This window comes from Artibeus jamaicensis, unplaced genomic scaffold (assembly GCF_021234435.1).
Source record: "Artibeus jamaicensis isolate MK-2021 breed Jamaican fruit bat unplaced genomic scaffold, CSHL_Jam_final contig_387, whole genome shotgun sequence".
Lineage (NCBI taxonomy): Eukaryota > Metazoa > Chordata > Mammalia > Chiroptera > Phyllostomidae > Artibeus > Artibeus jamaicensis.
In genome coordinates this window covers 7,436,303-7,461,886 of record NW_026521812.1, presented here as the reverse complement: position 1 = coordinate 7,461,886, position 25,584 = coordinate 7,436,303, and the positions used below count along the sequence as shown (strand labels likewise).

Below are 25,584 nucleotides of genomic sequence, written 5' to 3'. Positions count from 1 at the left end.
TTTTCACTGGAGGAAGAAAAGCTTTAGCCCAACAAATGAAAACCAGTTCAGTGCCTTATAGGTAGTATAGAATACATATCCTCTTATAAGTGTCACGTGCTAACTGATTGCACCACTGAAGCTCGATTACATATCCTCTATGTCCAGGATTGTGCAGGTTTATACTTGAGATCTTGATGTAATTGCTAGTAACACCAACTTTCATTCTAAAAAGTCACCCTACCTGTGGGTAAAAAAGTGGCTATAATCTCTAGGCAATGTTATAGATGTTCAGTGTTTAGTGGGGGGATCTTCTTCTCTGTATTAAAAAAAAAAAGACCTTTGAAAACACTACCCTCCTGTGATTTGCCTATTTTTTTTTATAGTAACTAGGGGTAGATCTAGCCTACAGTTGTGGGAAATATGTCTTAGAGCCTCAGTCCCTGGTGGGGCTCATGCTGGGGCTACTCTCAAAGTTGGTCTCTGATTCCCCAAATTTTAGCAATCCTTGTGTTTCCTGGGTTTGATCAGTGCCTGGCACAAGCTGGCTACTTAATGTTTTCTGAATGAGTGAATGACCTTTGACTGGTCTATTGCCACTCTGGTGGAAATGAAAAAAAAAAAAAAATGAGCTTAACCAGAATACCCAGTTAAGTTGAGTGCTTACCTACACTTTTCAAAAAACTATATTTTATTGATTATGCTATTACAGTTGTCCCACTGTTTCCCCTTTGCCCCTCTCCACCCAATTTCCTCACTCCCTCCTGCCATCCCTACCCAATTGTCCATGTGATTGGTCATGCATATGTGTTCTTTGGCTACTCTATTTCTTATGCTGCACTTTACATCCCCATGACTATTCTGTAACTATCAGTTTGTACCTCTTAACCCCTTCACCTTTTTTGCCCATCACTCCCAACCTCCCTCCCATCTGGCAACCATCAACATGTTCTCTCTCTGAATGATTCTGTTTCTGTTCTGCTTGTTTGTTTATTTCGGTTTTTAGATTCCATTGTTGATAGGTATGTGTTTGTTGCCATTTTATTGATCATATTTTTGTTCTTCACCTACACTTTTGCATCCATATTATTTCACCCTTTTGTTTCAGAGAAAAATGTTACTGACTTCAACTGGAATGTGCTTTTTTTAACATATCAGTGTTTCAGTTTCTAAAAGAAAAATCAGGGACCCAGAGTAAATGGTCTATTGGCCTAACTAATAGCTTGGTTTTCTTTTGTTTATTATTTTTTTCATTTTTGCAAGTCCTGCCAATCATTTGATCTGATAACCAGCACTTGAAATCGTGCCATAGGAGTCCAAATGAAGGGATTCTAAGATGGGTATAATCAGTGCAAACTTGCTGTTAAAAGTGTCCCCTCGATGTTAACAAAGTCGGCTGCTAAGGCCAATTCATTACAGAGGCTATGAATATGTGATCCTGGACAGAGAACATTTCATTTTTTTCTGGCAAAAGAGTTTTTCAGTTTAAAAAAAGGGTATATTAGGTAAAATATTTGTGTGGACAAATGTTTTACTAAGGGAGTTTCAGTTAGTAAAACCTGTTGAGCCTGAGGTATTAGAATAATGTACAACACAATGCTGCTCTCTGCGTGAGAAGCACTCAGGAGGCAGGGGGCCCGTTCCTATATAAGCAGTGTTTGGAGGACTAAATAGGCAGTGCTGGCTGGTGTGGCTCAGCAGACTGAGTGCTGGCCTGTGGACTGAAAGGTCACTGGTTTGATTCCCAGTCAGGGCACATGTCTGGGTTGCAGGCCAGGTTCCCAGTTGGAGGTGTACAAGAGGCAACCAATAAGATGTTTTTCTCACACATTGATGTTTTTTTCCTCTTTCTTCCTCCTTTCCCTTTTCTCTAGAAATAAATGAGTAAAATATCTTAAAAAAATAGTCAGTTATTGGTATTCACAAGTTCTTAGAATTTAGTTTAAATTAGAAATATTTTGTTCTTTGAGTCTTTGAAATAATAGTACTGAAAGAAATTTGATTCTTCACATTTATTTTCTATGTTGATGGAGATTAAATTTCATCTGAGATGGGCCAAATAAATTAAAATGGAAGCATTTGATTTAGAAAATTCGAATGTTTCTTCAGGCTAAGACTGTTCATTGAAACAAGTCTATTAGATTCCATTGAAATTAATAGGATACTGAATAAAAGTGATATTATCTTTTCTTAGAAAATTAAATGAAAGGAGGACAAAATTGTTTTATAAAGTAATATATCGAGTTTCTAGAACAAAGAAAGATTATTTGTCCTCATTAAAACATTCTTAAAAGAATGGCAATGGTGGTGGTGTGTGGATGTAGATTGCTTAAAAATAATTAATTAGATGTTTTGATTATGTTTGAATTCAGCTTCTCTAGCTCTGTAATGTTTAGTTGAACAGGTTTATTGATACTTTAAAAGTTTTGGAAGTGACTAAAAAAGAGATTCCATTTTTGTTAAGTTTTAACAATTGAATTATTGTAAATAATATATGTGAAACATTGGAACTTAAATTAAAAAAATTATAATAGTCGAATATAAAATATGAGGATGGAATAATGCAGAGAAGAATCATGTGGGCTTTAGCTTATAGTAAGTGAAATCATGCACAGTGCTCATATGTGCTCAGTCTATAAAACATTAATTTACAAAATAGCCCTCAAGTAGTCTGCATTGGCTTTTCAAAGCATAGACCCTTGAATTTGTGTTGAAATTCTTTTTTTTTAATACGACATTTCTTTTTTTTAAGATTTTATTTATTTTTGGAGATGGGAAGGGAGGGAGAAAGAGAGGGAGAGAAACATCAGTGTGTGGCTGCCTCTCACATGGCTCCCCCTACAACCAGGCCTGCAACCCAGGCATGTGCCCTGACTGGGAATCGAACCAGTGACTTTTTGGGTCCCAGCTCATGCTCAATCCACTGAGCTATGCCAGCCAGGGTGTGTGTTGAAATTCTTAATGTAGATTTTGTAGCCTGGCTACTAAACATCAAAACACTTTCCTCTCCTGCTTCGGGTGCTTTGTCTCTTACATCTCTGCCTTGTAGAGCTGCCCTAAGGGTTAGAGATAATGTATATAAAGGACCTGGCTCATAGTAAGTGCTCATAAACTGTAATTTACCATTTTTCACTTCACCTCAGGCTTTGTTGATATTTACAAACCCCATTTTTTCTAAATAATTTTCCGAATAGAACTAGGATTATTTATAAATATATATTACTTTAAAATACTTTCTATTTATTATTGCCACTGTGAAAATAGAACCAAACGAAGAGCTCTAGCACCAGTCGGGATATCTTTTATAGCATTGTTTCAAGAAATATTTTTTAAAATATATATATATATTTTTTTATTTTTTATTTTATTTTTTTTTATTGATTATGCCATTACATTTGCTCTATTCCCCCCTCCCTTCCCCTCCACCCTGCATACCCCTCCCCCACCATTTCCCCCTTTAGTTCATGAACATGTGTCTCAAATAAAAATATATATTTTATTGATTACGCCATTACAGTTGTTCTATTCCCCTCCCCTCCACCCTGCACACCCCCTCCCCCACCATTCCCCCCTTTAGTTTATGACCATGTCTCTCAAGTTCTTTAGATTCTATATTTCCCATACTATTCTTGCCCTCCCCCCATCTATTTTCTACCTACCGTCTATGCTACTTATTTTCTGTACCTTCTCCCCCCTTCTCCTTCTCCCACTCTCCTGTTGCTAACCCTCCATGTGATCTTCATTTCTATGGTTTGCTTGTGATCGAGCTGTCCTCTTAGTTTGCTTTTGTTTTAGGTGTGGTTGTTAATAACTGTGAGTTTGCTGTCCTTTCACTGTTCATCTTTTTTATCTTCTTTTTCTTAGGTAAGTCCCTTTAACATTTCATATAATAAGGGCTTGGTGATGATGAACTCCTTGAATTTGATCTTATCTGAGAAGCACTTTATTTGTCCTTCCATTCTAAATGAAAGCTTTGCTGGATAGAGTAATCTTGGTTGTAGGTCTTTGGTTTTCATGACTTGGAATACTTCTTTCCAGTCCCTTCTTGCCTGTAAGGTCTCTTTTGAGAAATCCACTGACAGTCTTATGGGAACTCCTTTGTAGGTGACTGTCCCCTTATCTCTTGCTGCTTCTAAGATTCTCTCCTTCATTTGAATCTTGGCTAATGTAATGATGATGTGCCTTGGTGTGTTCCTTCTTGGGTCCAACTTCTTTGGGACTCTCTGAGCTTCCTGGATTTCCTGGTTACATGTGGTTAACTTTTTCTGTTTTTCAGGTCTTTGGCCTGTCCTATTTCGGAAGAATATTTTCTCTCCTGTATTTCCTATTCATTCTCTGAAGGAAGCAATTACTTTAATTATTGATTCTTTATAGGGAATCATTTTATTCTAACTCATAGGAATAAAACAAGAAATGGGATGCATGTGAAACACCTCATAAATGTTTATCTAACAAATAACAAACAAAGATAATCTAACATTATCTAACAAAATGTTTATCTTGCCCAAATTTTTTAGGGAAAAATCTAGATGCACATTATACATCGGTAGTACTAATTCTGTACCTATATAAATGTTTTTAATTCTTTTATTTATTCTTATGTGTTAAAAGTGTAACACTAGAAAGCAAAAGTGATATTCATATGCAAAATAATGCCCTGGAATTCAATAATAGGTTTTGCTTCTAAATATAAATAAATAAATAATTGATTTAAAAAGTTAAAATGAAAGATTATTTTTCCTGAGAGTTCGGGTCAAAAATGTGGGTGTGCATTGTACATGGCAGAATACATGTACAGCTTCAAATACAAATATGCATTAGAGCCCGACTAGATGCCGGATCCCAAGTTGTTCTGTGCTTCAACATCCTACTCTATTAGAACCTGAGAATGGAAGCTTTGGGTTCACAGTTAGAGGTACCAGCACCCTAGCGGGAGTGTCCAGCTATTTGGCATCTCTGGGCCACACTGGAAGTAGAGCTGTCTGGGGCCACATATTAAATAAATTGTGACACATAATCACAAAAAAAAACCCTCATAATGTTTTAAATAAATTTACAGTTTAGTGTCGGGCTGCATTCACAGCCATCCTGGGCTGCACAGGGCCCGTGGGCTGCAGGTGGGACTCTCCTGCTAGAGTTTTGTGGCTGGGATGAAGTGGACTTCTTTGTGATAAGGTGATTAACTATTTATCAGTTTGCCTAAGCCAAGTACGTGGTAAAAGACTAGTTTGTAGTTTTGTTTTGTTTTTAAGGGGGATACTTTGACTCTTTACCTTGCCTTAGTCAGAGAATTCATTGCTTGTTGAAAAGCTTTAATCTGACAGTTTCATTTTGTGTATGTTTGTTGCTAAAACAAATAGCTAAAAATATTTTGAATTGAGCTGCAAGTGATGACTTGCCACTACACACATCACGTAATATTGTATGTTTCCTTACATGCATAAAGGTGACAATGTAATCAGCACATGACCCTACTTCTAAAGGCTGAAAGAACTACTCTACAGAGCTAAGGATGCAGGTATTAAATTTGTTTTTAGTGTTATAAGGGGACAAGTACATAATTTTTTTTTACTGTTCAACAGCAGATTGTGATATAATCAGTGTAAACAAATACCAATATAGAGATGACCATTTGGGTTGGATTTTGATTCAAAGAGTAAATTATTGGGATTTGGGATATTGAACAATCTGTTCCATACAAGAGAAAAATCACCTTCCTGAGATTTTGTTTATATTTTTCACTCTGAGAAAGATGTTCTGTTGGAAAGATTATTTTATTCTCCTAGATTTACTTCCTTCTATTATTTTTTTTTCTGACAATGATGACTGGTTTCCAAGTAGAAATTTATATCAACCAACACAGTCCTTTTTCCTTCTGCTGTTGATCTCAGTCGTGAAACACAAAACAATATTTCTGTTTTTGGTACAACTAGTTCCCCAAAATGTAGATGGATAAAAGTACTGCAGTGTATTATGGAAGTAGAAATACCTCCATAATTGCTTTACAAATTTTTCAAGGTAAAATTTGTAACTGCATAAAATCTTATTTTTGAATTCTTTACAATCAGTTGAGGAAGATAAAAAGTCTACCTCTCCTACTAACAGTAAAATAAAAGAATGATTTTTAAAAAACTATTTCTATTTTCTTAGGATACAAGTCTGTGATAGTTATTCCTTTAAGAAACCCTTTAGTGAAACTAATGGTTGGCTGTAAAATCTGTTAGGACAAAAACAAAATGATATTGGAATTACATACATAATTAAATGATGATCTATTTGGGGAAACTGATTGAGTTTTAATTTTCAGGAGTATTCCTTATGCACTCTTGATTTCTGTGCATTGTTTAATTTCCAATGAATTCAAAATCTTGTAAGTAGTCTTGTTGAGTATCAACTTGAGAAATACACTTATAGTCTAGTCATTTTCTTTTATGCTATCTTATTTTAAATCAGAGCATAGGATTGCCACTGTGTTTTCTGGCTAAAACATATTTATTTTTGAATTATTTAACTTATACTACATGTGTAATATTAACAAAAAATGTTGAAGGGACTTATTTAAGAAAAAAGAAGAAGATCAAAACTGTGAACATCAAAAGGGCAACAAACTCACAACTATCAACAACTGGATCTAAAAGCAAAACAAAACCCCAAGGAAACAACCAGAACAGGAAGAGAATCATAGATATGGAGATTATTTGGAAGATTATTAGCTGAGAAAGGGAAGGGGGTGAATAGGGGAAAAGGTATATGGACTAAGAAACATAATTGGTAGGTACAAAGGTATAATATTAAAAGGATTTAATATTATAGCATATAGTGTAAGACAATTGACATGATCAACAGTTTAAAAATTCTGGTACAATCATAGAGCCTTGGCATTTATAAATTCATCATTTATAGTTAAAACTTGGTTTCAGACATTTGCATGAAATCTCAAAAATGTGTGATACAATTTGAAATTTGTAAGGATGGGGATTTGGTCTCTGACTCAAATCATTAGCAGCCAGTGAGTGAGCCTGGCTGACTATTCGGAACCAACATTGTAGTGTGGTTGTCTATTAATTGGTGCCTTATATTGAAATTAACATTTATGAAGTCCTAATAACTGTATTTCATAGCAGGAAGTGGTACCTAAAGTGAAGTTCAACTGCTAGTCCTTTAAGTTTTTTCATATAATTGGAGATTTGCAGTCTCAAGATATTTTCTTCAAGAATGTCAAGTTAAAGACATTTCTTATTCTGTGGTTAGACTATTTCAGTAGTGAAGATGTAGCCACCCATGAAGTGAGAAATGTTGCAAAGTAGACATAGTTTGCAACTGGCAAAGCATTCAAATAACTATCATTTTTATTATTTTTTTGCAATTCATGTTATATGAGTATAAGACTCAGAAATCAGCACTTAAAAAATTATATCACACAATCTGTATTTCCAGTTGTATTATTAGATCTAAAATTTAAAAACTGAAAATAGTATAATCCTCTTCTGTGCTCTGAGACTGAATTGCAGACAAATTCTTAAAAATAACATACAGTAACAGGCATCACATATTTCCTAGGGATACCATGAAAAAATTACATAATATATATACACACACATCATGCTTTCACATTTAAATTTAACTAAAATGCCTGTACTCTATAGTATCCAATTATGCCCATTGTATATGGGGAGAATGAAGAGTTGGATTCTTGGTTAGCTAGGTCAAGGTAGGAAGATACTAACTGTGTATTTATTTTGTGCAATGACATTTCAGTGTCCCACTTAGCTTTGTTCTTTTGGCCTTCACTTCTGATTGGTGGTTTTGCTGTAGGTACTCTATGTATGTCATCTCATTGAATCAATCTACTGGTCCGAAGAGAAAACTACAAAGTTGGGACAATGTCAGAGCTAGGTCCAATTCTCAGTCATGTACAGGGTTATTCCAAAGAAGAATGGAAAACTCCTTAAATTAGTTTCAGATTGCTGAATCCTTTGTTTTAAGTAAAAATATTTTGAGTATTATATACCAAACACATCACTGGTGCTATGTAATTTCTCTACCTGTTGATGAGAACTATCCCTAAGATACATTGCAAAATATTTCTGTGGATGAAATCACTTAACTTCAGCAGTGAATGCTACGAATAATTTATTTTAAATGACAACAACCACATTTCTCTGCACGTATTTTGATCATGCCTAAAACATTCTTTTCTTATAGAAAAGAGAGAGAAAAAGCACTCTCTTTTCTATATGGAAAATTACTCACCAGCAGGAATTGAAAAATATTAGTAAAAATTTAGGTAGAATGTGGATAGGTACTGACTTAACAGTGAGTGAACAGTTACTTCTTGCAAATTTCAGTAATATTGTCTTGACTGTGGTTCCTGGTGCCTCTGTGTTGCTAGGCAACTCAAAAAAGGATGAAGAATTTACACTCAAATTTACTTATATATGTTATATTTTATACATATTATATTGAAATGTGTTACACATGTCATTATAGGCTAGTTGTACATTTCTATTCTGTCTTTTGTGTTAGCTTCTTAGAATATATGAAAGATACTCTGCCTGCATCCTTCCTCCTCTTTTTTTCTGAAAATTAATGTAGCCCTAATATATGCATCATTATGGTTGACTATTGTGGGTACATGAAAGAAAATACATAGCCTCTTTGATGCAAAAAGAATGATTGTTTTCAAAATGTATAAGCTTTACCATATATTCTCTCTCTCTATCTCTCTCTCTCAGAAACACACGCACAGAGCTTATTTATTTTTTAAAACAATCATTCTTTCTGCATCAAAAAAGGCTACATATTCTGTGTGTGTGTGTATGTGTGTGTGTGTGTGTGTGTGTGTGTGTGTGAGAGGAAGGGGGGAGAGAGAGTGAGAAAAAGAGAGAGCTTCTAAAATAAGAAATCTGTGTAAGAAAGGCACAGTGTCTTAGTTCCACCTGGCTCTTCTCATTTAATTATTATAATTAATAGATGCAGAAGAGAAATTAATAGGATACTTAAGTCTAGTGAGATATTAAAGGTCTGAACTGTGGATGTTTGGATTAAAGACTAATCAACTTGGGCTTTTTGAACAATACTCTGATATTTAAAAAAATGGTAGCATAATTTCAAGTGAGAGTATTATACTTGAGAACTGGAGTGGTTTTGTAAATCAAATTTTGAGAGTTAATGTTATGTCAACGCCACACACCAGGAAATTTGATACATATAACAAAAGAGCTTTAACGAGTTGTGTGTAATGGGTTGTGATGACAGAGACTGCTGAAAATTGATGGTCCAAATCAAAAAGATGATGAGGAATCTTTGTGGAATGATGACATATCTCTAATTTTGTGAGAAGGGCAAGGAATACCAGGATTTTTACTTCAAGGAAGATTGTAAGGATTTGGGTTTTATATTATTTTATTACCTTGGTTACTTTCTTACTAGCTGAATGGTTCAAATTTGTGAATAGATATTTTAGTGTGTCAAACCAAGATTATGCAACCATTCAACAGAAGGCTAAAGCTTATGATCTTTCCACTAAAGAAATGCCAGAGAGATAGAACCCGGAATGTGCAGAGTTTGATATATTTTAAGTCACTTACAATAGGTTGTATTAATATTTATTCGAGTGCTTTTTGTCCATTTGTTTTAAGGTGTTTCCCTTTGTTTGAACGTGTGCAGTTTCACCTTTGAAATTGAAGATTAGATTGACTGTAAATTCTACTGTATATTATATCAATATTATTTTTCAATTTTAAGATGGATTTTAGTGAGAGAGAGGGAGGGAGAGAGATAAAAACATTGAAATATTGTTCCAGTTATGTATGCATTCATTGGTTGGCTCTTGCTTGTGCCCTGACTGAGGATGAGACCTACAACCTTGTTGTATTAGGACAATGCTTTAACCAGCCAGGACAAGATTATTATTTTTAAATATATATTATTGATTATGCTATTACAGTTGTCCCAATTTCCCCCTGTTCCCTCCTCCACCTGGTATCCCACTTCTCTCCAGCAATCCATCCCCTTAGTTCATGTCCATGGGCCATGCATATAAGTTGTTTGACTTCTCCATTTCCCATACTATTCTTAAGATCCCCCCTGTCTATTTTGTTCCTACCAATTATGCTTCTTAGTCCCTGCACCTTTCCCTTATTCATCCCTTTCCCCCTCCCAGCTAATAACCATCAAATGATCCATACCTATGATTCTGCTCCTCTTCTGGTTGTTTGCTTAGGTGTTTTTTTGTTGTTTTCTTTTTTTAGATTCAGTTGTTGATAGTTGTGAGTTTGTTGCCCTTTTAATGTTTATAGTTTTGATCCTTTTGTTAAATAAGTCCCTTTTAATATTTCATGTATTAATGGATTGGTGATGAACTTCTTTAGCTTTACCTTGTCTGAGAAGCACTTTATCTTTCCTTCCACTGTAAATGATAACTTTGCTGAATAGAGTCATCTAGGTTGTAGGTTCTTGCTTTTCATGACTTTGAATACTTTTTCTAGCCCCTTCTTGCCTGTAAGGTTTCTTTTGAGAAATCATCTGACAGTCTTTTGGGAACTCCTTTGTAGGTCTCTACTTTTCTCTTGCTACTTTTAAGATTTTCTCCTTATCTTTAACTTTGGCATTTTAATTATGATGTATTCTACTTTGGTTCTGTTTGGGTCATATTTTTGGGGACTCTCTGTGCTTCCAGCACCTAGGTATGTGGCCTGATTGTGGATCAAATCTGCAACCTTTTAATGTATGAAAGAGTGTTCCAACCAGCTGGGCCACCTGGCCAGAGCTGGAAACACTTTTTAATTATTTTGAAGCTTTATAGATTGACCCAGTGGTGTCTCAACTCAAAGGAAAGAATATAATTTTCATATCTCTGCCTCCTTATATACTTTTGTTTGTTAGATGAAATAATATTTTAAGTTTTCCCTATTTTTGTACTTCTTGCTCAAAACTATCAGTTTGGGATTTATTGTATCTTTAAAGATAAGATATATGGATAATAATAGTCAACGGCTGCCAAGATGGAGGTGTAGGTGGGAACTTTGTGCCTTCTCACACAGCCAAGTCTAAAAACAACAAAGTTTTAGCAACAAAAAATGCAGCCAAATCACAGAAAATTGAACAATACAGGAGTCCAACAACAACCAACCACTCAGCCAGACTGGTAAGAGGGGCGCAGCCAGCAGTGGAGCGATCGGGCAAAAAGGATCCCCCGACCCAGGCGTGCAGGCAGCCAAGGGCGAATCCCAGGTGTGGGGTAGTGACGGTTGGTCAGACCCAGTGAAGGCGCAAGGTGGCAGACTGACTGCGGTCACACATTTGAGCGCAGATAAAGCAGTGAAGGATCGAGCAGTGAGACAGACCTGGCAGGCCCCAGTGGTGGGAAGCAGCAGAGGGAATCGCCATTGCCCCCCTTTGACCCCACCCCACATACAGCATCACAACCCAGCTGGTGAAAACCTAAGGCTCTGCTCCTCAGATGTAACAGGTGCAAACAGATCTAACCATGGCTCAAGAAGAACTCAAAGCCCCAGAGCCCATACACAAATCTAAGCAAACAAGAAATTGCCAACCTATCAGAGGCACAGTTCAAAACACTGGTGATCAGGATACACACAGAACTGGTTGATTTTAGCCACAAATTAGAGGAACACTAATTGTTCCTCTAATTGAAATGAAGGGAAATGCACAGGAAACCAATAGTGATGGAAGGGAAACTGGGACTCAAATCAAGAGAGCAGACCAGAAGGAAGAAAAAAAATGACCAAACAGAAAAGGATGAAGAAACAAAAATTTTTTTAAAATGAGGAGAGGCTAAGGAACCTCCAGAACATCTTTAAACGCTCCAACATCCGAATTATAAGGGTACCAGAAGGGGAGGAGGAACAGCCACGAGGGGAAAACTTCTTTGAACAAATAATAAAGGAGAACTTCCCCAATCTGGCAAAGGCAATAGACTTTCAGGAAATCCAGGAAACTCAGAGAGTCCTGAAGAAGTTGGACCCAAGAAGGAACACACCAAGGCACATCATAATTATATTAGCCAAGATTAAAATGAAGGAGAGAATCCTAGAAGCAGCAAGAGATAAGGGGACAGTCACCTACAAAGGAGTTCCCATCAGACTGTCAGCTGATTTCTCAAAAGAGACCTTACAGGCAAGAAGGGACTGGAAAGAAGTATTTCAAGTCATGAAATCCAAAGACCTACAACCAAGATTGCTCTACCCAGCAAAGCTTTCATTTAGAATGGAAGGACAGATAAAATGCTTCTCAGATAAGATCAAATTCAAGGAGTTCATCATCACCAAGCCATTATTATATGAAATGTTAAAAGGACTTACCTAAGAAAAAGAAGATAAAAAAGATGAACAGTGAAAGGACAGCAAACTCACAGTTATTAACAACCACACCTAAAACAAAAGCAAACTAAGAGGACAGCTAGATCACAAGCAAACCATAGAAATGAAGATCACATGGAGGGTTAGCAACAGGGGAGTAAGAGGAGGAGGAGAAGGGGGAGAAGGTACAGAAAATAAGTAGCATAGATGGGGGGAGGGCAAGAATAGTATGGGAAATATAGAATCTAAAGAACTTGAGACATGTGGTCATTAAAGGGGGAAATGGTGGGGGAGGGGTGTGTAGGGTGGAGGGGAATGAAGGGGGGAAATAGAACAACTGTAATGGCATAATCAATAAAATATATTTAAAAAATAAAAAATAAAGATAAGATATATGTGTCATATAATTTTTTCTGGTTCCTGGTAAAAAAATAAAAATTCTGAGCAAAAGCATCTGCCTGTGCCTCTAATCAAAACCCTTTGTTAGGTGTTTATCATATGGTTAGATCAGTGTTAAATCAATCTGCAATTAGATAGATAAATATTGTTGGTGCCAAATGTCACAGGCTAGATAAGAATCAACTTGTAGAGCCTTTAAAATGCAATCTTTAATTGTAGAGACCTGGAGATGTGTCATTTGTGAGTGTGCCTCTACGTAGGAATATTGTTCTCCGCATAACACTTTTGTAGAATTTTAATGTGAAGTTTTAAGGTGCTTTTTGATAGAGCCTAGTATCTTTTTGCTACTCTGTCAATAGATTTTTGAAAGGAAGAAATGGGTAGCAACTTAATTTTGTTAAATATGCTTGTCTCTGTCTTAGGGGTTGGGCACTATGCACGCAGACTGACCTCTCATCTCTTCCTCCTGATTCCTGACCGAGGCGAACAGCGCCATCACCCACCTGTCCATGCCACAAGCCCTTCATGGTGCCCTCTTTCTGCGTAGCCGTCACATCCTCTGGGTATTGCCTCTGATGGCTTCCTAAAATCTATTTGCCCTTTTCCCTACTCTATCACCAGTACCTTCATTTGGAAACTATGTATTTCTTGCCTTGATTTCTGAACAGTCTCTTCCCACATTCTCATTATCACTCTTGCTTCATAGCTTTCTAGGGATCCCATGGTCTTGATGTAAAATTTGCACTGAAACTTTCAACAGGGCATGCATCCATCCCTTTTGTCATGTGATTCCTGTTTATCAGTCCAAACGGATCCTTGGTAGTTTTCCCAATGACACATAGTAGTCCTGTCATAATGAACTCTTTGCAATTACTGTGCGGTGAACTTGCAAACAGCCCTTTGGCCTCTCTTCTCCTAAATCTCCCATTATGTGAATGGCTAGTGTGCCCTCACTTTTTAAGAATTCCCCCTGACATCCTAATCCTTCAACAGACAGCATCCTGAGCTACAGAGATCTTTGCACATGTATCATCGATCACCTGAGATTGCCACTGAAGGTTTAAGCATTTGTTTCCCATCATGGGTCTGAGGAGCTATGCAAAGAGTGTTAGAGGCAGCAGGCCAAGGAGCCTTGTCTATAAGATGCATGGGTAGAGTTCTGTTTTACTTAGGTTATATTTCTTTGAGATAGTTTTAGGGAAGCCCATGGAGATTATTGGAAAAATGCAAAGTAAAGAATGAGAGAATCCTGAATGCCACTTACCACCATTGGGCTCTTTCCCCTGTAGAGTGAGCTCTTAGAGCAGACTCTGCCTGTGATCTGTGTGTCTCCTGAACACTACCTAGTGAGTGTCTCTGGTAAATAGACTATATGCCTGGGACATAGTAGGATCTTAATAAGTGTTAAGTGAATAGGGAATTCTAGATATTATTCATGTACCCATGTTAAATCGCTTTTAAAATGTAATTTTTGTGGTATCAATTTAAAATACATTTTTTTTTTGCAAATGAAATATTTGATCCTTGATATTTGATTAACATGTGTGAGCTCAGAGGGAATTAAACCCAACCATCGCCATCTATAGGTAGTATTACATGAGTTTCTCATGTAACATTCATTCACTAACAGAGATTTAGGGAAAGGAACCTCTTTGGCCAGTGCTTTTCTGTTGGAGAAATACGTCAGAAATATTAAAAGCCTACTGTGTCCATTTGGGGCTGCATTTTTTTCCTAAAAGCTGTAACACTTCACACATACCTTAATTGCCTTTCTGAAATACAGGACCACAAGTACATAGTCAGTAAAATGGTCTGTATTGATTAATTCATTTTGGGGTACAGTCAACTCATCAGATGATGGAGATGCTGCTAGTGTTTCATGGGACTCGATTTGCTATGCGGGCTTTATTAGTTTCCCAGCAGCGGCACTGACGCAAATTGTCAGATTTTATGGGTTTTAAACCTAATGAAATACATCCTCAAAAAACTTCCTTCACTATTTTAGTAGTGGTACAATTTTAAAGAGAAGAACCAATGTACACAATAAAGGATAGTTCAGACCTGAGATAATGGAGGATGGTGACAACATGTTTATTTTGCTTTTGCCCATGGTGTCATTGGCTGCACAATGGGACACTGATGCTGCCTCGGAGGCTGGTGTTAATCTTTGTGTCAAGCCTGAAAAAACTGTGCATGCATTTGTTGATGTAAGTGCGACTGTCCACCTTTTGGACCATTAAGATTTTGGGGGCCATATAAGGTAATATAAGGCTGCTGGACTTTTAAAAATGCAGAATTAGTAAATGTAAGAGATGTTCATTCTCTTGCAGTATGCACAATTAAGAGTGCAAAGTCATACAAGAGGCAGAAGTCCTGCCACCGTTGCTTAATTTATATACATTATCTAATTTAATCATACCCCTGTGGTAGTGGAAATATTGTTAATTCCATTACATCAATGAGAGACTGTAAAAGGGTCGTTGGTATTCGATCCCAAGTTTACCTGAATCCAAAGACATATTCTTGATCATTATTTTATAGAGTCTCCCATAGAAGCATACTTAATTTTTGCTCTTAATTAAACCTACATGCAAAAAAAACCCCATGTGAAATATTCCATAGTAAAGGAATGTTGACAAAAATCTATGTTCAAAAATAGACAATCCTTTCATTTATTTCTGAAATGGTGATAGAGTCAGGATCTGTATATTGCCAGGAACCTGGGTAAGATGAGAGATTACATTTTTGGATAGAATCACTTGTAGGAATTTTCCAGATGATACACACAGAATCAACTTAATCTTTTGGAAACCATTTTAGGGACCACAAATACACACTGTACGCAGGATATAGTGTGTTTACTGCAGTGTCATTTGTGATTTTTATTTTGGCATGCATAATCTAAATCTAAAGACCTAGACAGAAATGACTAACTTTAGCACTTATATAACAAATACTTTCCTACAAGAGAATATCCTCATTCATATTAAACATACTTATATCTCTACCAAAGACATCATGCCATTGGGATCTCACCTGGTGTAACAGGAAATAATCCTTCCCCTGGGTGGATCACCCTCCTCCTTTGGAGGATATTGATGTTAACTCTTTAGTAAAATACTTATTTTCTATTTTAAAAGTCTATAAAATGCCTGAGCCACCTTGTAGACAAAAGGTAACTACCTTCCCATCCAGACTAATCTCTCATGTAACTATTAGGTATTCTCTCTTTCTGTTTCCAAGCACTTTGGAATTATGGCTCAGATTCTATAAAAACTGAGTGCTGGGATTAGTTTCTCACAAACCTCAATATTTTGACAAATATCCCACATTTTCCTGTAATTAGGATAGTTATTTTAAAAAGTCATGATGTACTTAATTCCGGACTCCAGGCAGAAGAGTAGACATTAGGATGAGTCTCCTCACAAATAAATATATACTTTTTAAAAAACATAGTCATTAATTAAATATTCTTTTATTTGAGTGGCTTCTCAAATGTCCATTTTTAAAAAGGTAGAAGTAATTAAAAAGGAAAAGATATAAATGACAATTCAAGGCCAGAAGACATAACTAGTTTAAATTGCCTGGATATATGTTCATAGATTGCAAATAAGCATTACTTACAACTTAAACCCTTGAATATGAGATCTCAGGCACAGAGTGAGTTCTTTATAGATACAATGTGATTCTTATTGCCTACCAGCTGTGTTCTGATTTCAGAAGATGACCTTCCCTATCAGTTTTATATGTGACTCATAAAATGCCCTGCTCTGGAGAACAATTATCATGACAAGGAATGTGCTTTCTTGATTATCTGGTGGAGTCCTGTTCCCACCTCTGTTTTTGAAGGATATTAAAGGTAAGATTAAAAATGCTCCAGTTGTTCTGCTTTGCCGATGATAGCAGTGAAGGAAACAGAATGGATCGGAGCTTATGGCTCAGGGTTTCAGTGTTATTAGGCAGCACCTGTTGGCCAGCAGCTGTTAGGGATTATTCCAGGTTTCTTTGTGAGGAACAGTGTGGCAACAATAATAAATCAGATTTAAACTGGTTACTGAAGGGGTTTGTTTACAAAATTTAAGTCTTTTTATAGTAAAAAATGTTCATTCTAAGTGGTGAACTGGAATGAGCCTGCATATATCTTGGGACCAACTTATATTTTCTGAATCTGGGCAATGAGCACACATTCAGTGAAGCCGGGATAGTTTTCTCCCAGAGATACAGTGATGCTGAAAAAGCCTCCCTTTTCAGGTTTGAGCAGAGAGAAGGGTATGGTGTTTTCTTAAATATTTTTGCCTCTGATTCAGGTAAAATGGAAGGTACAGCTCTGATCATTAGAATTTTGTATGGCAAATGCTTACATACGTAGTGGACTTGAAGCAGTCAATTTTCACTAATGTACAGAATTTCCTCCTGAAGGGAGAAGGGATTTTAAAATGTACATGATCTACTTAAATTCAATGTATGATTCTCCTATTTTTTAGAAAAAAGTGTGACTCTAAGTCATAATGTGGGATTAACTTCCCTCTTCCTGATACAACACTTCACATTATGGCAAATTAGGGAGAAACATTCATGGGTATATAGGGAGGAGAAAAATATTATTTTTTCCTTTATTATTTTTTATGGAAATACATACTTTATACAATACATCATTCCTGGTTCTCTAAATGTATGTTTTCTCTCAAGTAAAATTTCAAAAACACAAAATATTTGGCAGAGTCCTGCCAGGGAGGTGAATGGTATAGACCTAAAGCAAGAATTATGACTTTTTATATAATATTTTATTTTCTAGACCTATAGCTTTACTTGTGCATATATATACATCCATATAAATTGAAGTGTTCATTTTTCATATTCCAATTTTATTCATGAGAAAGGCAGGATTATTCTTTTTAAAGTAAATTTATTGGGCTGACATTGGTTAATAAAATTATATAGGTTTCGAGCATGTAATTCTGTAACACATCATCTGTGTATTGTGTTGCTTGCTCGCCACCCAAAGTCAAACCCCTTCCTTTACTATGTATTTTGATTCTTTACCACCTCGTTCCCATCTCCCTTTTTCTCTGGTAACCACCGTACTGTTGTCTGTGTCTTTGAGTCTTTGTTTGTTTTTTTGTCATTTGTTGCTTTAAGTTTTATATCACACATATGAGTAAAACCATATGGTTCTTGACTTTTTCCATTTGACTTATTTTGCTTAGCATGATATTCTCATGACCCGTTCATATTGTTAGGATTGACATTATTTCATCTTTTTTATGGCTGAATAGTGTTCTACTGTATATCTGTACCACAACATTTTTAGCCAATTACCTATTGAAGGATACTTTGGCTTTTTCTGTGTCTAGTTCCCCATGAATACTTCTGCAATGAACATAGGGGTACATATATTTTTATGAATAAATATTTTCAAATTCTTTTGATAAATACCCAGAAGAAGAGTTGTTGGGTCATACGGTTAAGGTCCTGAACCTGAACAGACACTTCTTTCAAGAACACATACAAATGTCCAACAGATATACAAAATATGCTCAGTTTTACTATCTATCTATTGCATTTACTATCTAAATGCAAATTAGAACTACAATGAAAAACTACCTTACACCTGTTAGAATTATTATTATCAACAAGACAAGTAATAACAAGTGTTGGAGCAGTTGTGGGGGGAAAAAGAGCCCTCATTTACTGCTGGTAGGAATGTAAAGTGGCACAGCCACTATGGAAAACTGTACAGAAGCTCCTCAAAAAATAGAGTTATCTTGTGGTGCAGATTTACTCTGAATCTTATTTAGGTGCAGAATAGCCAACCTTACTGGCAAACCCACTCACTGTTCTTACACCTTCTTTCTCTTTCTTATTATCCATCACTAATACAGCCTTCAGCTACTAAGGCATACAGGACCACTTTCTGAACAGTAACTGAAATTAACCACATACATCACTGATAATGGAAACAGAAAATGCTATGCAAGCTGTTCATGTGGAGAAAAGAGATCTGGTTGTTCTATTTGGAAACATGGAGCTCAACCCCTCCCCCTTTATGAAATTACTGTGACTTGTCCTTGATGTCTTTTCAAACCTTCGTATAATAAGGTTAGGCTCCACCTCTTGGCGAGGGTTGTTCCTACTCTTTGCCCAGGTGGCTTGTCTGTCGCTGAGTCTTCAGTCATCAGAGTCATCAGTAGTGTGCTTGGCAACAAGACTGAGCAAAGCAAAGACCTGTACAGAGAGTACTCTTCAGATCCTCCTGTTCTGAGAGCACCTGTTTCTCCAAGTGCTGTTTACTTCAGGACTTTCAGAGTCAGCAGGAAAGCTTTTCAACAAATCCGGTTTCTTTTTGAAACTATTTTCAGTAGTTTTGTTACATGTGCCTGGTAATTCACTTTAAGTGGTACAAGGATGGAGATAATGGATAGATAGAATTCTCAATGCTCTAAGGCTCTTTTAGCATGCCATTTTTCATACATTTTATCTGCTAACATACAAAAATTGCGTAAACAAGAATAGGTTTAACATTGATACAGAAAATTTGTTAAAAGGGGCAAAGGCAGCACTGGGTTCCTGTAATTTGCTTATATTCTACACCCTTTTGCTCCTTCATACCCAGGACTCAATTGGAAACTCTCAGGATTAATTTTAGCCATTTCATGCAATTTCATCCTGTAACTTGTCTTTCTGCAAAGCAAAGATAACACTGTAGTTCAAAACTTGGCCATCCACAAGCCTTAGGGGATATATTTTTTTTATTATTTCTCAGCAGGAACATTTAAAATGACTTAAGCTATATTTTGCACTTACCTGCATTCTTCAACATAGAATGTAGATAAAAATCTACTTAGTATTACAAATCATCTGTCATTATTCTAGTTGTAGTTCTGATTTGAATTCAATGATATAATTTACAGTTAATTTATTTAGAACTATTTATTGCTGTCTGCAAATAACCTCAGACTCCTATACCATCACTCAATTTGTTTCTTTAAAACCCCTGCAGTTTGTAATTAAAAATACAATAATTATATAAACAATAAAAAGGATTATCATGGATAAAATGCACATTTATTTTTAATATAAAGAAGGCTTTTTGTTTGTTTTCAGAATACTTTCTTTTTTGACTCTTCACTGCAAATAACCAGTTATCATTCTTACATGTCTCTCAAAATCATTGCAGTCTTATTAGAGTTAATGGGCTTTTGTCCTAGAGGGGAGATGCTATTGCGAGTTATGCTTGTTCACTGGAGAATGAGGGTAAACTGCATTGTTTTGTTTTATCGAGGTGATGGTTCATAGAGAGGAAATAAATGCTACACTGACAGAGAAGTTAGTCATGTGTTTTAGCTTATGAAATGAATTAAAAGGCAATGAAAAGAAAATCACTTTCAAACCTGCTGTGGGCAACCCTCACTAATTATGTTTTTGCCTATGGAATATGGATTTTGGAGGCTGTATTAAGAATCAGTGACACATGCATTATTTATATATAATAAAGTATAGAATATTTACCATAAACAGGAAAGTGTGGTAATTCTTTCTTTTTAACATAATCATATTACACTCATTTTTAAATTTAAATATCCACAAAGTATTTTATATTTGCAAAGAGAGGTTAAAAACTCATAAAACCAGAAAGATTAATAATAATGCACATGTCAAAATTAGATTAAAAATGCAGGTTAAGGCACTGCCCTGGTGTTAGAGAAGTTACAAAGATACATACGTAGCGTACCACCAACTCTCCCAATGTTGCCAAAAATGTCTCTCTCTTATTTTAGCAAAAGGAAACCACACAAATTTTACTCTTTACTGACGTGATTTAACTTTGGTACATGGTATGACTGTTCCTCCTACTCTGGCAAGTTCTGGTTTTTTCAAGGCCTTTTCCCGAATTCTTCTGGAAATAAAACATCATATTTCCAACCTTCAAGTTAAAATGCTATTCTCATAAATATAGGTACCAGGTTGGTTTATTCTATATACCCTTTCTAATTTTAGGCTAAGCAAAAACATGCATTTAGAGCCATATTAATGTTATTAAGACAAAAGACAACTTGATACCAAGAGAAATTATGAACTTCCAAGCAGTGTTTTATACAGAAAACATTGTTTTTGACATATTTTATTCAAATACCCATCTGACCACATTTAAATGGCCCAAGAACATTCAAATAATATACTCAAAAGAAACAGTATGGCCTTCAGACATTACAGCCAATGATGCCCTGCTTGCCTGTGATCTCGTCAACAATAAAATGACATCCACACACCTCAGTGGCCACTAAACTCTTTGGCAGAACTTTCTTAACTGTGAGCTGTTTGAGGTGCAAGTTTGAGCACTATTGATTGTTTTTTTTCAAGCTCTGAATAGCTGCAGAAATCTTAGCAAGCATTGGAGGAACAGGTTTGACCTTGGCATAGTGTCAGCAAGGGGCCAGTTCAAGATCTGAGTAAGCAACAGCAGCGTTTACGAGCACCGCAGCCTTCTCTGTGAGACTATGCACAGATTGGGCCATGGTTCTAGGGTGGAAAGTTTGTGGCCTGGAATGGCCAGCTGCATGTCACCACATACTGATTTTTCAAATAGCAGCAAATCCCCATTCCTTTTTGAAGTGTTATCTATAGACTTTGAGCCATAATATGAAATCTCCTTTTTAAAAATGTTTACAAAAATTCTTTGTAATTACAGTTGGCATTTAATATTACATTAATGTCAGGTATACAGCATAGTGGTTAGACATTTATATAATTTATGATGTGGCCTCTCCCGTAAGCCTAGTACTTTCCTGATATCATAGATAGTTATTAAAACATTATTGACTATATTCCCTATGGTAACTTTTATAATAGTTTCCTCTTTATAATTAGTTTTATGGACCACATTCTTGCCAACTCTAACACTCTTAACAGGGGTGTCCAACTCATGGCTTTGCCACGCTGAATGAGGCCCAGGATGGTATCAGTGCAGCCCAACACAAAATCATAAATTTACTTAAAACATTATGAGATATTTTTGTTTTCATTATTGTTTGTGTATTTAATATGTGGCCCAAGGCAGCTCTTCTTCCATTGTGGCCCAGAGGTACCAAAAGTTTTGACACCCTTGCCTAGAATTTAAAAACATGTTCTATTTTTTATTGTTGGTATGATTATTGAAGGGAGATATTACTTTTAAGTTCTTTGGCTTCTTTATATCCTATACTACTCTTAACATCCTCCCTGCCTATTTTTTTTACCTACAAATTATGCTTCTGAGTCCCTGTACCTTTTCCACCATTCACCCTCTTCCCCCTCCCAGCTAGTAACCTTCCAAATGATCATCATATCTATGATTCTGTACCTGTTGTGGTGGTTTGCTTCGGGTTTTTTTTTTTTTTTAGATTCAGTCATTAATGGTTGTGAGTTTGTTGCCCTTTTAATGTTCATAGTTTTTTATCTTCTTTTTCTTAAACAAGTTCCTTTAATAAATATTTCACATAACAGTGGATTTGTGATAAACTCCTTTAGGTTTACCCTGTCTGGGATGCACTTTATCTGCCCTTCCATTCTAAATGATAGCTTTGCTGGATAGAGTAATCTAGGTTGTAGTTCCTTGCTTTTCATCACTTTGAATACTTCTTGCCAGTCCCTTCTTGCCTGCAAAGTTTTAGTTTAGAAGTCAGCTGATAATCTTATGGGAATTCCTTTGTATGTAAGTGTCTGATTTTCTCTTGCTGCTTTTAAGTTTCTCTCTTTATCTTTAAATGTTGATGCTTTTGTTATGATGTGTTCTGGTGTGGTCCTCTTTGAGTCCAAGTTGTTTGGGACTCTCTGTGCTTCCTGAACATATATGTCTTTTTCCTTTGCCAAATTAGGGAAGTTTTCTGTCATAATTTTTCCAAATAAGTTTTCAGTATCTTGCTCTTCCTCTTTTCCTTCTGGCATCCCTATGACTCAGATGTTAGCACATTTGGTGATGTCCCAGAGCCTTCTTATACTGTCTTTGATTTTTTGAATTCTAGTTTTTTCTTTCTGTTCTGGTTGTCTGTTTATTTCTTCCTTATGTTCCCAATGATTTATTTAAATCCCACCTTCCTTCCCTTCACAGTTGGTTCCAGGTGGATTGTTCCCATTTCACTCCGTGTAGCCTTCATTTCTTCCCCTATGTGTTTGCTGTACTCAATAAGATCTCTAAGCATCTTTATCACCAGAATTTTGAACTCTGCATCTGATAGGTTGGTTATCTCCATGACACTTAGTTCTTTTTCTTGAGTTTTGATCTGTCCTTTTATTTGGGCCAATTTCTTTGTCTCCTCAATTTGGCTGCCTCTATGTGTTTATTTCTATGTATCGGGTAGAGCTTCTTTGACTCTGTCTTGGCACACCTGTTATGTTGTAAGGGGTGGAGCCTTAAGTATTGCCAGAGTGTGGTGACCTACTTCACTGCTTTGTGGAGCTATATGTGGAGAAGGGGTCTGAGAGTGAACAATCCCACTTGCTTGGCTCTTGACCTGTTTCCAGTCACTTCCCCAACTTCCTGTATGCTACTGGTGCCCTTTTAGCTGCTGCCCTGATGCTGAATCCCAGAGTGTGTGGGTGTGCATACATTCTAGGATTGTGTCTGTCCTTTAAATGAACTCTCCTGAGAACTATCACTTTCTTCTGCCCCCATTGGTTTTATAGCCAGAAGTTATGAGGCTTTATTTTTTGGCCATGGAGTCCTGGGATGCACAGTCTGGCCTGGGATGGTGTGGGTTACTCCCCAGGAGTCCCTACTGGTTTTTATCTGCCACAGGGGAATGTGGGGCTGCCATTCCACCAGCCACCCCTGCCGAACCACATTCTCCCAACTCCGGCTCCCCATCTGTGCCCCTCCTATCACCCAAATAAATATTTCTTAAATCCTAGCTTATTGGACTTCCATACAGTTCTATTTTTTTTGCAGTTCTGGTTGTATTTTGTTTTGAGGCTAGTTATGATCCTTATTAGGGTTGTGTAAAGAAGTACCTACACCTCCATCTTGGCCAGAAATGAAATAAAGCTTTTTAACTTGCAAGGTTGTTTATGCATCTTGGGTTTGCTTATCTTTGAAGGCATGTGCATTTTAATATCACCTTTTGTACTCTGTATTCTACCTTTTGATTGGAGTAGAAATTTGGATTGGAGACAAGAGGAAATGTTATATACAATATATATATTTATATCCAACTGAGAAAAACTACCACTTTTGTCTGTACTTCTGTCAGCAGGAAATTTTCTTTTAGTTTAGAAGAATCAGGTGCTGTCATCTGCATGGAATACAATATTTGACAAATAAAAATGTTCCTTTCTCCTTCGTGGCTTAAATGCTGAATGCCATAGAATCCTCTCTTTAGCTGAAGAACAGTTTAAGGTTTCATCTGTGACAATAGTAGCAATAAAGCCAAATACAATTTTAAATTACTAAACCTGATAGATTAAGAACCATTATCTGAATACAAAGTAGAACCAAAATTTCCTATGATTAACACTACACATAAAACATTTGCTGATGTCTCCATCACTATGTGATCCCTTGGCCTCTTGCTGCTGCTATATTGCCAAGATATTGCTTTCTAACTAGCTGATTCTGGACAAGCTGGACGTGAAGGGGAAGTAAGTTGCCATGGGAGTGGACTTTATTGTTCCTATGAAGAACAACCAGATAACAAGTTACCAGAGAATCAAGGCTGCCATCCCAAGCATCAAATTCTGCTTGGGCAATGGAGCCAAGTCAGCTGTTCTCATGAGCCACCTGGGTCAGGCTGATGGTATCCCCATTCCTGACAAGTACTCCTTGGAGCTGTTGCTGTAGAGCTCAAATCTCTGCTGGGTGAGGATATTCTGTTCTTAAGGACTGTGTGGGCCCTGAAGTGGAGAAAGCTTCTGCTGACCCAGCCGCTGGGTCTGTCATCCTGCTGGAGGACCTTCACTTTCCTATGGAGGAAGAAGGCAAGGGAAAAGATGCTTCTGGGAATTAGGTTAAAGCCAAGCCAGCTAAAATAGAATCTTTCCAAGCTTCACTTTCTCATCTGGGAGATATCTATGTCAGCGATGTATTTGGCACTGCTCACCAGCTCACAGCTCTGTGGTGGGAGTCAATCTGCCACGGAAAGCTGAAGGTTTTCTGATGAAGAAGGAGCTGCTGAACTACTTTGCTAAGGCCTTGGAAAGCCCAGAGCAACCCTTCTTGGCCATCCTGGGTGGAGCTAAAGTTGCAGACAAGATCCAGCTGTTCAGTAATAGGCTGGACAGAGTCAATGAAATGGTTATTGGTGGTGGACTGACTTTTACCTTCCTTAAGGTGCTCAACAACATGGCGATTGGCACTTGTCTGTTTGATAGAGAGGGAAGACCATCAAAGATCTGATGTCCAAAGGTGAGAAGAATGGTGTGAAGATTACCTTGCTGGTTGACTTTGCCACTCATGAGAATGCCAAGACTGGCAAAGCCACTGTGGCCTCTGCCATACCTCCTGCATGGATGGGCTTGGACTACGGTCCTGAGAGTAACAAGAAGTACACTGGGGCTGTTGCTAGGGCCAAGCAGATTGAGTGGAACAGATCTTTGGGTGTATTTGAATAGGAAACTTTTGCCAGAGGGTCCAAAGCCCTCAAGGTCCAGGTGGTGAAAGCCTCTTCCAGGGGCTGCATCCCTGTCATATGTGGTGGAGACACTGCCATTTGCTGCACTAAATGGGATGCAGAGTTCAAAGTCAGCCACATCAGCACTGGGGGGTGGTGTCAGTTTAGAGCTCCTGGAAGATAGAGCCCTTCCTGAAATGCATGCTCTCAGCAATATTTAGTACTTTTCCTACCTCTTGGTTCCTGGGTGCATCCCCTAACTCAACTTGGTGCTTTCCACATCACCACTTGGTCCTGGCTAA

The 25,584-nt window shown here is 37.0% G+C and overlaps 1 protein-coding gene and 1 pseudogene across 5 annotated transcripts in view; both read left to right on the top strand.

The window, feature by feature from the left end:
• Nucleotides 1-25,584, top strand: part of LAMA2 (laminin subunit alpha 2) — a 511,376-nt gene that overhangs the window by 74,551 nt on the left and 411,241 nt on the right. The gene's annotated exons all lie outside the window — the stretch shown is intronic.
• On the top strand, nt 24,211-25,503 carry LOC119051223 (phosphoglycerate kinase 1-like; annotated as a pseudogene).